Here is a 15,128-nt window from a genome sequence, read left to right on the forward strand (position 1 = left end):
GATGAAAACCATTAGAAAGGATGAACCCGCTGACTGCAGTGTCAGAGGAGGACGGTGTGGGAGGGAAGAGTCTAGAGGCAGGGAGGAGGGTAACCCAGAAGAGAAGATGGTCAGGAAGCAAAACTGAAAAGATGTGGTGACCAGTTGGATTTTCTTTTCTTTTTTTTTTTTTTCGTCTGCGCCGCACAGCACGTGGGATCTTCGTTCCCTGACCAGGGATTGAACCTGTGCCCCCTGTATTGGAAGCGCAGAGTCTTAAGCACTGGACTGTCAGGGAAGTCTCTGCAGTAGGATTTTTATGTTTAGGGTACCGGTAGTTGAGAAAAGGGGAGATTCTATTAACTTTCGAAGGTTTGGACCCTTGGATGGATGATGCCGTTACTCATCTCGGAAAAAGAATAAAAAAGGAGAGCAGTTTTGGGTGGAGCAGGAGTGGGGAGAGGAGAATGGTTAGTCTGTGAACGTGGAATTAATTGAAGGAGTCCTGGGTGTAACTGGGGATGTTTAGTAGGCGGTTGGCTAAATGGACTTGGAGCTCGGAAAAGAAATATGAGCTAGAAAATCAGAGTTTTATCTGCTAGTCAACTAACCATCAACTAAGTAAGTGATCGAGTTACTCAACTAAATGATAGTTGAAGCCATGGCTGTCCCAGTTAAAGAACCTGAGCCTGTACTCTGGGTGCCGGGCACTTCACATGTCTGAACGCATTCGCTCTTCCTTATGACCCCATGAAGTCGGTCCGCGTATTGGCCCCACCTTATAAGAGGGGACACGTCAGAGATGTCAGGGAACCTGCGCAGGATCGCACACACGCAGCCTGCAGCCTGCAGGTTCTGGGTCTAGTGCCCACGCGCTTCCCCACGTGCCGGGAATGGACTCCGAGAAGGGAACTGGGCTGAGGTCAGAATCACAGGGGCCACTGGCATTCAGGGGTGAGCAGAGAATGGGAGTGGTAGAAGAATTCAGGGGGTTGGCGTGGAAGTCAAAGGAAGGCGTTTCCGGAAGGGAGGTGAGTGGAAGGACCTGCTGACAGCTGTTCTAGGGAAGCCATGTGTACACACCCCGGGACGGAGGAACACACAGCCAAGTGAAGACCTGCGAAACCAGACTCGGTCAGCGGCCTGAGAGAGCTCGAATCTCCAAGCTCCACTTCACGGAGGCTGGAGCAAGTGGCATGGGATCCAAGAAACAGATGCGAGATGTGTGTGCAGTTGGCTGCACATTCCCTTGGCGTATTTATAAATACGTTCCCTGTGATGCTTACTACAGAAAACTTATGCCACAGAGATGGTTAATTTATTTGTACGACTTAAATGTGTAGAAATACGTGAGTATGAGGAAGAAAGTGGAAACTGTTAAGACCTGAAGAGCCTCCATCTCGATTACCCAGCGCTGACCTCGCCCAGAAGTGTAGTGCCAACACATACTGACTTTCCTTTTCCTCTTATTTCCCTGTGCATCTAACGCTTCTTTATTTCCCTGATTACAGTGCTCATTCTGTTTCCTTGTATTTAATCCATAGTCGTTCAAAATAGTTGGTTCCTTTTTTTTTTTTTTAAATATTATCTACTTTATAACTTCTTTTTTTTTTAATTAATTAATTTATTTATTTATGGCTGTGTTGGGTCTTCGTTTCTGTGTGAGGGCTTTCTCTAGTTGTGGCAAGCGGGGGCCACTCTTCATCGTGGTGCGCGGGCCTCTCACTATCGCGGCCTCTCTTGTTGCGGAGCACAGGCTCCAGACGCGCAGGCTCAGTAGTTGTGGCTCACGGGCCTAGTTGCTCCATGGCACGTGGGCTCTTCCCAGACCAGGGCTCGAACCCGTGTCCCCTGCATTGGCAGGCAGATTCTCAACCACTGCGCCACCAGGGAAGCCCCAGTTGGTTCCCTTTTATAGTCAGCAATATCCAAATCCATACGGTAGGCCTGGCGTTGTGTTTCTTGCAGGCCTGCTTCAGGGTGTAACTGTCCATTGCCTCCGGATCATGTTCCTAGTCACTCAGGAAAGATTTCCCCTCAAAAGCACATTTGCATCTGGGCTTTCTAGTCCTTTGTTATGTCTCAAACGTTTACTCATCACTGGCTGGACTCCCATCATGTCTAGGGAGAATTATTGAACACTTAAACTAGAAACGTCTGTAACTATTCAACCTGGTATCCATGGCACAGAGTTGCCCATTTGGGAAGCAGTTGAGTTGCAAACCAAGGCCTGCAATTAGAGAGGTTGCCCTTGAGACTTTTTTTTCCTAATATTGCAATATTTATTTACTTATTTGGCTGTGCTAGGCCTTAGTTGCGGCGTGCGGGATCTTTCAGTTGCGGCATGTGGGATCTTTCAGTTGCGGCATGTGGGATCTTTAGTTGCGGCATGTGGGATCTTTAGTTGTGGCATGCGTGGAACTAGTTCCCTGACCAGGGATCGAGCCCAGGCCCCCTGCATTGGGAACGCAGAGTCTTAACCACTGGACCACCAGGGAAGTCCCGCCCTTGAGACTTTTAATTTGGGGCTCAAATTTTTAAAAATCTGAAACCAGTATTTGTTTTCTTGTACATGGAAACTTAAGGCATTTCGTTTTATTTTGTTTTTTCCTGATGGCCTGTTACTGAGACTTCTTGTTGAGCCCTGGTTTATGTTGCTCTGGAGACCATGTGTCTCTTTGAGACAAGCTCTGGAGCTTCCCAGAGTAAATGTCTCATGTGAGGTGGGTAAGGCTGTTCAAATATACTGTCCAGATTTCCAGGAAATAGTTCCTGCTATGTTTTTATATGATACTTACTATATATGTGTGTGTCTTATTTATATAGGTATATGTTATCACTCTTATGTCCAATCACGTTTATTACAAATAGAAAAATGCCCCCAAATTAATGACAGAACCAATTCATGATATAGAACTTAAGCAACTATGTTAAAAGTATGGGCATTAAATTTGAAAAGCGAGCTGATTAGTATTTCCTAAAAAACAAGCAAACAAATGATAACAACAAAATCCTTCCAATCAGAAGAAGTCTCAGGAGATGTCTTAGGTATAAATAATTGTACACATTGGACATCTTAAGCTTGTGAAAAAAATGAGAACACACATAAACTCTTCCCCTGATTTCCACCTGAGAGCTCATGCATGTGCCCTGATTTAGAATCTGCTGCTTCTGTGTTTCCTAATTGACCCGTTTCTCCTGTTTCCTTCAGGCTTAAATCCTTTTGGAGTCGCTGAGGGTAGGGTTTGGAGAGAAGCAGCAGCTGGTTTCAACCTTCGCAGGCCCCTCCCAGGAGAGAAGGAGGACCTGTTATATGTGAGTATCCTTAACAAAAGGAGTTTCAAAATAATGATGCTAATGGAAAACTAATTCACAGTATGTTTGTTGCAGTAATAATGAGCTACAGACAAAATCGCCTTTTAGAATGTCTTTAAAATCTTCCATCCGTTAAAAAGAAACAGTTAACCTGTTTTATTAACTTAATTATTTTTGAACTCAGTACAAGGATATTCTTTCTGATGAAAACTATTTAAAGTTTCCCTTAAGATTTCCTCTGAACCTGAAACATTTGTGCTGAGAATGGTTTTTGCATCTGGGTTGAAGAAGATAACCTTTATTACCCAAACTTAGTTAGCTTTCTGCCATTGCAGTGACACTTAGGAAAACTTACTCCACCAAGGAGCCTCCAGTGAAGCCCTTGAGACAGAATTATAATCACCAAGGGGCTGTCACCTACGATGTCAAGCTGATGCTGCTGCAGCTGTAGGAAGGGACCTGCTTCCCAGAGGCCCTCGTACTGGAATTAGGATGCACTTGGGAACTGGCAGGATGCCAGACAGGCAGCCGTGGCTGTAACGGGGCTCGTGGCGGGGATCTTCTTGCTCAGAAACTTTTCATCAGAAGAGCAAACACATGACCTCCCTTACCTGGGCATGGACAGTAAGTCACACTGGGGGCCTGGGACTTGTTCACAGCATTGCATGTAGAGGTCATGAGCACCCTGACGTGACTGATCTTTATTTTTTTGTTTTGTTTCTTGTTTGTTGTTTTTTGTTTTGAACATACGAACTTTTTATTCAATTTGTTTCACAATAATGGTAGTAATCTAATAGTGAAATAGTTTGATACAATAGCAATCAACGTTTAAAGTATTTTATGTTTAAAAGTATGGCTCAAGGAACACCCATTGCTTAAATGCACTTAGACATAACAAGACAATATTATTCTATTGGCATCATTGACACCTATGAACAATAGCCTAATAGATAGATAAAGGTTTAACCTTCCTTTTCTTTGGTGGCTGTTGAGAGACTTTAAAAGAACAGATAACTCATTTCAACAGGAATCTGCTACTGATATTAACCTCTGCATAATCCCTAGCTAAGACATGGAATGCTAAAAACAAACTTTTGTTAGCTTGACCTCCTCCACCCCCTAACAATAAAAGTTATCCCCAAACCCATGTTTTTATTTTAGATGTATTGATCTTCTAGTATAAGGCTTGGCCTTTTATTTTATTACTTTTATTTTTTAAAATATTTATTTATTGGCTATGTTGGGTCTTAGCTGTGGCACATGGGATCTTTTGTTGTGGCATGTGGGCTTCTCTCTAGTTGTGGCACACGGGCTCCAGAGCACGTGGGCTCTGTAGTTGCGGCACTTGGGTTCCCTAGTTATGGTGCACGGGCTCAGTAGTTGCAGCACGCGGGCTTAGTTGCCCCCCGGCATGTGGGATCTTAGTTCCCCGACCAGGGATCGAACCTGCGTCCTCTGCATTGGAAAGTGGATTCTTAACCACTGGACCGCCAGGGAAGTCCCAAGACTTGGCCTTTTAAATACCAAATGCAGTCAGTGGCCAACAACCTGACTTCTTCTGGAGAGTGAGGAGAAAGCAGAACGGAGAAATTTTGAATTGTTTGGTGACTTTTAGCAAATTTAAAGAAGTCAGTAAATCCTGAGGCTTGGAGCTAAACCTACTGGTAAATAGTTAATTACATTTCGTAGACACTACAGTCTTTATCTTGTGATGAACCTGATCTTTAAATATCACAGAAATAAAGTCAGAAAAAATGGACCTCCAGAGAGAACTGAATCTAGGAAAACTGTCCAGTTTTAGGAGCCCATGGAATATTTAGAATAAATGTTAACATGAAAATAAATTTTGGCAGGAAAAGAGGCCAAGAAGGGAGGGAACTTGAAAATAAGGCCTTTGGTTTCCTGGCAGTCTAAAAGAGGCATTGGACTGACAGTAAATGGAATCATAGTCCAGATCACAACGATAATTTTGTGATTTGTTGGAAACAACCTACTTATCAAACCGAGAAAGATGGAAAGATTGATTAAGTGTGCCAACGTGTGTTCTTTATAGATCCCGAGTGACTGTCGAAGCTTCCCAGGTACAAGCCTCTGGTTGGTCGGTAATGATAACAATAACAGTATTGACAGTAGTAATAATAATGTCATTGCCAAGTGTGCCAAACATTTTAAAAATGTGGGCTTATTTGACCCAAGCAACATTCTTTCATGAGGTAATTTTTCAGATGGGGGAACTGAGGCCCCAAAAGATTAGGCAGCTTGGCCAAGATCACCCAGCTGGTAAGTAGTGGAGCTGAAACTGGAAAGAAGACAACATTAGGCTGTTAGCCCGTTGTCTCAGTGAGTAGTAGAAGGAGTGGAATGAGAGATGAGAGAGTCTAAAATAACAGTATTACTCAAAAAGGCTGCAGCCCACAGCCTGAGTATAAACGAACCACACATCCCCTCTGGGACTCAGAGCCTTCCTTCTTGTACCCCCTTAGTCTATGTTCTATGAACCTGGCTTGAGACCATTCTTCCTTGGACACTTATAAACTTGAATCAGATAAACAGTTTCCTACAAAGTCAGATATGGAAAACTGCCAAAATGTCCATCCTTTGGATAGAGTTTCTAAGTGGTTATAATTCTAGGAGTAAAATGATAGTGCCAGACACTCAGTAAATATTTGTTGAATGAATGAATGAGTTAGTAAATGAATGAGTGAGAGGATAAGATACTTGGGTAGACGGTAGGTTGTTGGGAGTTACTCAGCATTCAGTAATAATTTATTGAGTGTCTGCTGTGTACTGTGATTGATGTTTAGTGTCAGTGAGAACCAGCTCAGCAGCGAGCCACCACTGTTTTCTCAAAGTGCAGGCTACAAAACCGTACTATAAATCCTCAGTTTTCTCCCTTGTAAAATAAAAGGTTTAACTGACGGTCTTTATGGTACCTTCCATTTCCCACTTTCTGTGAGCATATGATTCTCAATATATTTTTAAAACTAACTTTAAAATTTCAGAATAGTTTTAGATTTATAGTTGCTAACAATACAGAAACTTCGATATACCTGTACCTATATCTCTATTATTAACGTCTTACATTCATGTGATATATTTGTTACAATTAATGAATTGATCTTGATAAATTGTTATTAACTAAAGCCCATACTTTATTCATTTTTTCTTGGTTTTTTCCTAATGTCCTTGCTCTGGACACCACATTACATTTACTGTCAAGTCTCCTTAGGGTCCTCTGGGCTGTGACCATTTCTTAGACTTTGCTTGTTTTTGATGACCTTGACAAGTTTTGAGGAGTACTGGTTAGGTGTTTTGTAGAACGTCCCTCGGTTGAGATTTGTCTAATATTTATCTTGCGGTTAGACTTGGGTTGTGTGTTTTGGGGAAGAAGGCCACAGAGGTGAAGTTCCATCTTCATCACATTGTGTCATGGGCACTTACTGGGGACAGACTCACCACAGTGGATGTTGACCTTGATCCTGGCTGCGGCAGTGTGCGTCGGGTTTCTCCACTGCAAAGTTGGTTGTCTTCTCCCCACCGCATGCCACACCCTTTGGAAGGAAGTCAGTCTGCACAGCCCACACCCAAGGAGTCACGTTATGCTCCTCCTCCTTGAGGGCCGAATACCTGCGTACAGGTTTTGGAATTCTTCTGCACACGAGATGTGCCTATTCTTCCTCATTTATTCATATCAGTATGAACTCATGGATATTTTATTTTATACTTTGGATTATAATCCAATAGTACCTTCTTGTTTTGTTTTTGGCTGGCTGTGTGGCTTGTGGGAACTTAGTTCCCTGACCAGGGATTGAACCCATGCCCTCGGCAGTGAAAGAGCGGAGTCCTAACCACTGGACTGTCAGGGAATTCCCTCCAATAGTACTTTAAAAATGTTATTTTGTTGCTCAAATTGTTCCAGCTTTGGCCGTTGGGAGTCCTTTTAGTTTTCTCCTGTGTCCTTTTGATATAAACCGTCATCAGGTGTTAGGTTTTTTCCCCCAATATTTTCTTACTTTCTGGCACTACAAGAAGCTCCAAGCTCATCTTGTATATTTCCTGCCCCAGTCCTAGAATCAGCCATGTCCTCAAGAAATGCTGGTTCCTTTTATTGGAGAATGGATTGGAAACGCAGACCCAGGCACTAGATGGACTCACTGCCACTGGAGTGTCATAACTTCTGGGCCCTCTCTGCTGATGGAGCTGGGAAATATAGGTGCATATACTAACCTATGTGCACACATCTGTAGGTATTTCTCTGTGTCACCATTGTATTTACATCAAGCTACACATGAGTTTATGTTGACGTCTCCAACTCTAATCTGATTCTACATGAACTGTTCTGACCTTCTCCCCTTGCTGATGGGTAACCTCCCTCTCCTGTCCCCACCGTCTGCCACTCATTTAGTTGTTCTGTTCCAGCATTTGTGTACAGCAGTGTCAGAATTGTTAACCCGTATCCTGCAATAAATAATTTTACCAACTAGGACACAGTGCTTATGTGCAGTGTCTTTTGCCCTCAGTTTTATAGGCTCCATTTACAAAGTTGCTCAGGTCAGCACCTTTCCCTCTACCCCACGCTCCAGTGAGGTTGTTTTGTACATTTGTAATACAGTTAGATTGTTCTATCACATTCTGCATTCCATCCTGCAATACCCCAACCTCTTAAATATACTTTTTTAACGTTCATGCATTAAGGATCAGTCTTCGTGCTGTAAAGGTCTATGGGTTTTGACAAATACATAGTGTTAACTATCCACTATTACATTATGATACAGAATAGTCTCATTGCCCTAAAATATCTCCTGAACTTCACTTAATCTGTCCTCCCCCTGCCTGGAACTCTGGCAGTTATTGATCTTTTTACCATTTCTATAGTTTTACCTTTTTCAGACTATAATATAATTGGAAACATATAGTATGTAGCCTGTATAGACTGGCTTCATTCACTTAGCAATATGTATTTGAGTCATTCACATGTTTTTAGAGTTCCATAGTTTATTTCTTTTTATCACTGAATAATTTTCCATGATATTGATATACCACAGTTTGTTCATCCTTTCACCTGTTGAAGGACATCTTTGTTGCGTACAGTTTTTACAATTATAAATAAAGGTGCTATAAAGGTTTGTGTGCAGGTTTTATGTTGACATACATTTTCAAATTTTTTGATCAATGTCTTTTTAACATTTTTCAGGTTGATTGTAATTGTTATTTGTAATCATCTAGCTTTTATATGACTTCTCAAATATAGCTATTTAAAAAAATAATTTTCACATAGTAAGTCTGTTCAGAATCAGGTACCATTTTTTATAAAAGTATAAGCAATGAACCTGTAAGTGTTTTATGGAATAAGAGAACTCTAGCTGCAGGGCATTTTAGAAGTATTTACATTTAATATCCTTTGAAACATGAGCAGACATGTGGTCTGCCGAGGCCATTTCTTTTACACTGCAGGGAAATTTATAGGTGTTAAATTAGCTGCAAAGTTGTTCCTTTATTGCTCTGTCACTAATAAAACATGTTAAAAATTGCATGTTTGGAAATCCAAATAGAAACATTTGCAAGTTGAAGTAATAAATACAACACAGTATTTGATAACTAAAACCAGCTCCCTTTGTGTATATACATATCAGATAGGACACAGGAAATGCCAAGAAATAGTAAGCTATGGAAATATTTTCCCTGGATATTTCATCTCTAAATACATGATATGTTTTTACATATATTATAATCCTATTAAAACATCACTTACTGTTTCATAGGATGTGGGCATGCATTAGAGTGGGAGGCAAATATGTCCATTAAAATTAGCCTAAAACATGGTAACAGTTCTACCAAAAGAAAGCCTTTCTATAACACTGTCTTCTGTCCTTGGCAAGTTAGTCTTTGCTTTTATCACTAATATTCCAAACAGGGCTCCTTTGAGGATGAAGTAGCAAAAATTGTCCCCACATTGTTACCACCTTACAGAACTTTCACTGCGTTTTCCCACAGAATCCAAGTGACTTGTGCCAATTGGACAAGCAAGGCTGAAGTGTAAAATATCCTGCATCAAGAAAGCTTCAGCAGTGTATGCTGGGCTTCCCTGGTGGCTCAGTGGTTAAGAATCCGCCTGCCAATGCAGGGGACACGGGTTCGATCTCTGGTCCGGGAAGATCCCACATGCCGCGGAGCAACTAAGCCCGTGCGCCACAACTACTGAGCCTGCGCTCTAGAGCCCGCGAGCCACAACTACTGAGCCCACGTGCCACAACTACTGAAGCCCATGTGCCTAGAGCCCGTGCTCCACAACAAGAGAAGCCACCGCAATGAGAAGCCCGCGCACCGCAATGAAGAGTAACCCCCGCTCGCCGCAACTAGAGAAAAGCCTGCGCGCAGCAACAAAGACCCAACGCGGCCAAAAATAGATTAATTAATTTAAAAAAGAACAGTGTATGCTATGTTTTATTTTGTGTCTTAAGTTACTCGATGTAAAATATTTCAGAAAATGGGGAAGGCCAAGTATCAGTGAGAATGAGGGGTTTAAGACTATCATACTTGTTCAGTGTGTTTCTCTTCTCCATAGAAATTAGAGCCTTTTTAGTGTCAGAAAATTAATGAGTCCAAACTATGTTGGCAAATGCTGGGATTTTCTTCTCTGACCTAAAAGTTTCAGAGATTTCTCCACTAGGAGCCTGAGTCACTCAGAGATGCGGACTGGCTTCCCAAGAAGCTTGGGGGGTGGGGTGGTTAGGGCTTTAATTCAGTGGAAGAAATTCACGAGAGGATTCTTGGGAGTTTGATTCTCTCCGAAGCAGAACATACCTTATGATTCATTTGACGGGGGCTTTTATAGATAGACTATGACCCTTTAATATACAAAATTATAACAGGGAAAAATCTTCTACCTCTCTTTCACAAAAAAAATGTTTGTTTCTTTTATTTTGTTTTTTAGTTGGAGAAGCAGCAAGACGGAACAAGACATTGACCCCCTAGATCTTCTTGCCTTGTTGCCCGAATACTCTCAATTATGCCAGTACAGGTGAGTTGATATACAGGTCTCTGGGGAAAGGACATTTACAGAGATTGTTCTTCCCTATATCCCCCTGATGTGCCAAACTAAACTTACCAAGGATCCTCCAGGAGGAGAGGGATCGACACTCTGTCCCCTTCCCTTCTGAGATTCAGCTTTCTAAGGGCTGAGATAGCCCTGACGGAGGGTCCCTGGTAGCGAAAAAACATTAAACGTCCCCCAGGAAAAAAGAGGGAGTCTGAGTCAGGAGCTTAGGCTCAACACCAGAGCCTAGAGGTTTGTAGGGGAACAGCGTGTTCTAGATACAGTGTGCAGCTGTGTTTAGAAACCCAATTACACCCGGGCACCTTGGCAAAGTGGTCATGTTTGTGGAACAGTGGCTGACTGTGTGAGTATAAATCCAATAAGCCTTAGGAGTCTGTGTCCTCAGGGCCACCCTGCTGCCTGCACAGGGTTCTGAAGCAGAAAGGACATCCTCACGGCAGGACAGGGACTCACCGGAGCCTGTCATAATCAGTTTTGAACAGGGACACTATGTAGAAGTGATTGAAATCAGAACTTTTTTCTTTAATTGAAGTACAGTTGATTTACAATGCTGTGTTAGTTTCCGGTGTACAGCAAAGTGATTCAGAGAGAGATATATATATATATATATATATATATATATATATATATTCTTTTATATTATATATATATATATATTCTTTTTCGTATCTTTTTCCATTATGGTTTATTACAAGATATTGAATATAGTTCCCTGTGCTATACAGTAGGACCTTGTTGTTTATCTATTTTATATATAGTAGTTTGTATATGCTAGTCCCAAACCCCTAATTTATACCCCCCTTGGTAACCATGTTTGTTTTCTTTTTTTTTAAAAGTATTTTATTGAAGTATAGTTGATTTACAATGTTGTGTTAATTTCTGCTGTGCAGCAAAGTGATTCATATATGCATTCTTTTTCATATTCTTTTCCATTATGGTTTATCACAGGATATTGAATATAGTTCCCTGTGCTATACAGTAGGACCTTGTTGTTTATCCATCCTATATGTACTAGTTTGCATCTGCTAATCCCAAACTCCTAATTGATCCCTCCCCACACTTTGGTGACCATAAGTTTGTTTTCTATGTTTGTGAGTCTGTTTCTGTTTTGTAAATAAGTTCACTTGTATCATATTTTAGATTCCACATATAAGTGATATCATATGATATTTGTCTTTCTCTGTCTGACTTACTTCACTTAGTATGATAATCTCCAGGTCCATCCACGTTGCTACAAATGGCATTATTTCATTCTTTTTTTATGGCTGAGTAGCATTCCATTGTGTATATATACCACATCTTCTTTATCCATTCATCTGTCAATGGACATTTCGGTTGTTTCCATGTCTTGGCTATTGTAAATAGTGCTGCAGTGAACATTGGGATGCATATATCTTTTTGAATTATAGTTTTGTTTGGATATATGCCCGGGAGTGGGATTGCTGGAACATATGGTAACTCTATTTTTAGTATTTTAAGGAACCTCCATACTGTTCTCCATAGTGGCTGCACCAATTTACATTCCCACCAACAGTGTAGGAGGGTTCCATTTTCACTGCGCCCTCTCCAGCATTTATTATTTGTAGACTTTTTATGATAGCCATTCTGACTGGTGTGAGATGATATCTCATTGTAGTTTTTATTTGCATTTGTCTGATAATTAGAGATATTGAGCATCTTTTCATGTGCCTATTGGCCATCTGTATGTCTTCTTTGGAGAAAAATCTATTTAGGTCTTCTGCCCATTTTTTGATTGGGTTGTTTGTTTTTTTATTGTTAAGTTATATGAGCTGTTTGTATATTTTGGAAATTAATCCTTTGTCGGTTGCATTGTTTGCAAATATTTTCTCCCAGTCCGTAGGTTGTCTTTTCGTTTTGTTTATGGTTTCCTTTACTGTGAAAAAGCTTATAAGTTTGATTAGGTCCCATTTGTTTATTTTTGCTTATTTCTGTTGTCTTAGGAGACTGAGCTTAGAAAACATTGGTATGATTTATGTCCGAGAATGTTTTGCCTGTGTTCTTTTCTAGGAGTTTTATGGTGTCCTGTCTTATATTTAAGTCTTTAAGCCGTTTTCAGTTTATTTTTATGCATGGTTTGGGGGAGCATTCTAACTTCATTGATTTACATGAGGTTGTCCACCTTTCCCAATGCCACTTGCTGAAGAGACTGTCTTTTATCCTGTGTATATCCTTGCCTCCTTTGTTAAGATTAACTGACCATAGGTGTGTAGGTTTATTTCTGGGCTCTCTACTCTGTTCCATTGATCCATATGTCTGGTTTTGTGCCAATACCATGGTGTTTTGTAAAATCAGGACTTTTAATAGACTGATCAGTTCCTTCCCCCTGGAACTTTGAAACAAGACTACTCCCTTTAGACTAAGTTCCCAGATTCCTGGACAACTTGTGGAATGAAGAGTCCTTAAGAGAGAGATACTGAATTACCTACAATGTAGAGGGATGGAGGCGTAAGCAAATACTTAGAAAAATAAAGAGAGACGCCCAAGTTTTGAATCCAAGACCAATGGAGGTCATACAGATTAATACGCCGTTCACTGGGACTCACCAAGAGCTCAGGTGTTTGCCAAACTTGTTTAACTACTGAAAAAAATTTCTTTTAAACTAAGAACCCTGAAGGACTAGATTCCAAGGAACACTGGTTGGAAAATGCTTATCGAATGGCAGAATTTTAGATACTAAATCATGACAGAGGAGCAGTCAATTTGGGGCAGGGGCTCTTTCCTGGTACCTGCCCTTATGATGGCTTGACTGTCTCAGGGTAGACTAGCCCCACAGGTCTGTGGCACTAATCACAATGTCCTAATAACTCCAACCCAAGGAGGGCAGAGGAGAGGGTGCTGAGCTGAGATCACAGCCTTCTCCTTGGCTCTGTCCATCCACCCTTGGCCTTTGAATAATAAACCCCTGCAGTCACTCATTGGCACCGGGTGTAGGGATTTTCGTCCATTTTACTGTGTATCCTCAGTGCCTAGACTCTGCCTGGCCCAGTTTAAATGTTCAATAACTATGTGTTAAACATTGAACTTCTGGCCTCCTCTGTCCTGGCGAAGTTACTAGAAGCCTAACACGGTGTTTCCTTTGCATAGTTCGTGCCTTGCACTGCAGGTCAGGTCCTTGTGAAGGTGCAGGAAGTGTGAGAGCAGCAGTGACTGGGAAATCCTGACTGCGTTTGTTGGGCCCAGTCCTCAGCAACACATGGAAAATAACACTTGATTTGTCAGTCAGATAAAACCCGTATCTGCCCAAGTCAGACCAACCTGGCATGGCGGGGGCCGGGGTGCAATGAAGCCATTTCAAGGTCCACCAGCTGAATCACTGTCCCCCCAACCCTGCGTTGCCCAGTCTAAGGATGACGGGCAGTGTGTTTAACAAGCTGTATGGCAACGGAAGTTTTATAAACAAATGTATATAAATCAATCATTATATAAGTAAAAACCTAAAATATTCCCTTTTTGGGACTTCCCTGGCGGTCCAGTGGTTAAGACTTCACCTTTCAATGCAGGGGGGTGCGGGTTCGATCCTTGGTTGGGGAGCTAAGATCCCACATGCCTCGGGGCCCAAAACCAAAACATAAAACAGAAGCAATATTGTTACAAGTTCAATAAAGACTTTAAAAATGGTCCACATCAAAAAATCTTAAAAAAAAAATTCCCTTTTTATTCTCTCAACTAAACTAAACTCATCCTGAAGCTGCTAACTCTGTGGTATAGATTAGAATGGTCATCCAATCATTCTATTTCTCAGTCATTACTGATGTTCAGAAATTACTTGGTGGTCTTATGTTTGCTAACCTCTCATGAAGCTGGACGCTGCCCGTCTCTAAGCTGTGGCTCTGCAGAGGAAACGAGCTCTTCCGATGCCTTCCCCGTGAACCTGATGGTCATTAGACCTGGGGCCAGGCACTGGCTGCAGTGGGAGAGTGACCAGGCGGGCTGTCCCTCGTGTTCTGGGTGCTGACGCATCTCGCGGAGCCCGTACCTGGAGGGCCTGTGCTTCCACCCTCACCTACGGCACTGCCCCAGCCAGCCTGTCCCTCCACCTCTGCCCACCTGGGCCCCTCCTGAGGGCAGGCAGGGACTGCGTCCGCTCGGCTACCGCCTTGGCCTGCTCGGCTCATGCACCAGCGTCCAGGTGCACCCGTCCCAAGTCCCATTGCCACCTGCTCGGTGGCCACTGGATGATGTCATTCGGTGATGTGTGATCTAACCCCAGCTGTTTACCAGCCTTCGGGACTGTAGTTCTGTGTGATAACCTGCAGGAACACCATGCCAGTGCATGCAGGCTGAATATCACCCCTGGCCCCGTCCCTTCTGAGTGGTTCAGAGAGTCCCGAAGTCTTGTGCATGTGTTAGGGCTGGGCCGCGCACCCTCCCCTTCTATCTCACGGTACCTACCATTGCCTGCTCTGTCTCTCGCCTCCGGACAGTGGCTCCCATGTTGATGTGTTGATTCCTGTTGCCCTTCGGATGCTCTGTCTCTGAGCTGAAGCAGGAGAAGGTCCCCTGCACTGGCCTGATGGGCCCACACTTGCCAGGCTAAGCTGCCTTCTTCTCTTCGTGACTTGCTCCTCGCTACACCCTGAGTGTCTGTAACCACACCAGACAGTAACCCCAGCATCTACCCCCGGCCGCTGACTGTTGCCCACACAGCTCACCATCTTCTGGGTTAAGCCTGTACATTTTCCCCCAGTTTTAATGAGAAATAATTGACGTACAGCACTGTATAAAGTTAAGGTGTTCAGCGTAATGGTTTGACATA

General features: G+C 42.5%; 1 protein-coding gene across 2 annotated transcripts in view; it reads left to right on the forward strand.

Annotated features, from left to right (window-relative positions):
* The window catches only part of SAP30 (Sin3A associated protein 30), a 101,332-nt gene that overhangs the window by 35,598 nt on the left and 50,606 nt on the right, over positions 1-15,128 (forward strand). For both annotated transcript variants that reach the window (XR_014247463.1, XR_014247464.1), the window contains 3 exons: positions 3,191-3,294; positions 9,289-9,726; positions 10,229-10,315. The gene's annotated coding sequence lies outside the window, so the exon portion shown is untranslated. The remainder of the gene's footprint in view (positions 1-3,190; positions 3,295-9,288; positions 9,727-10,228; positions 10,316-15,128) is intronic.

This window comes from Balaenoptera borealis, assembly GCF_965194805.1.
Source record: "Balaenoptera borealis genome assembly, chromosome: 8".
Lineage (NCBI taxonomy): Eukaryota > Metazoa > Chordata > Mammalia > Artiodactyla > Balaenopteridae > Balaenoptera > Balaenoptera borealis.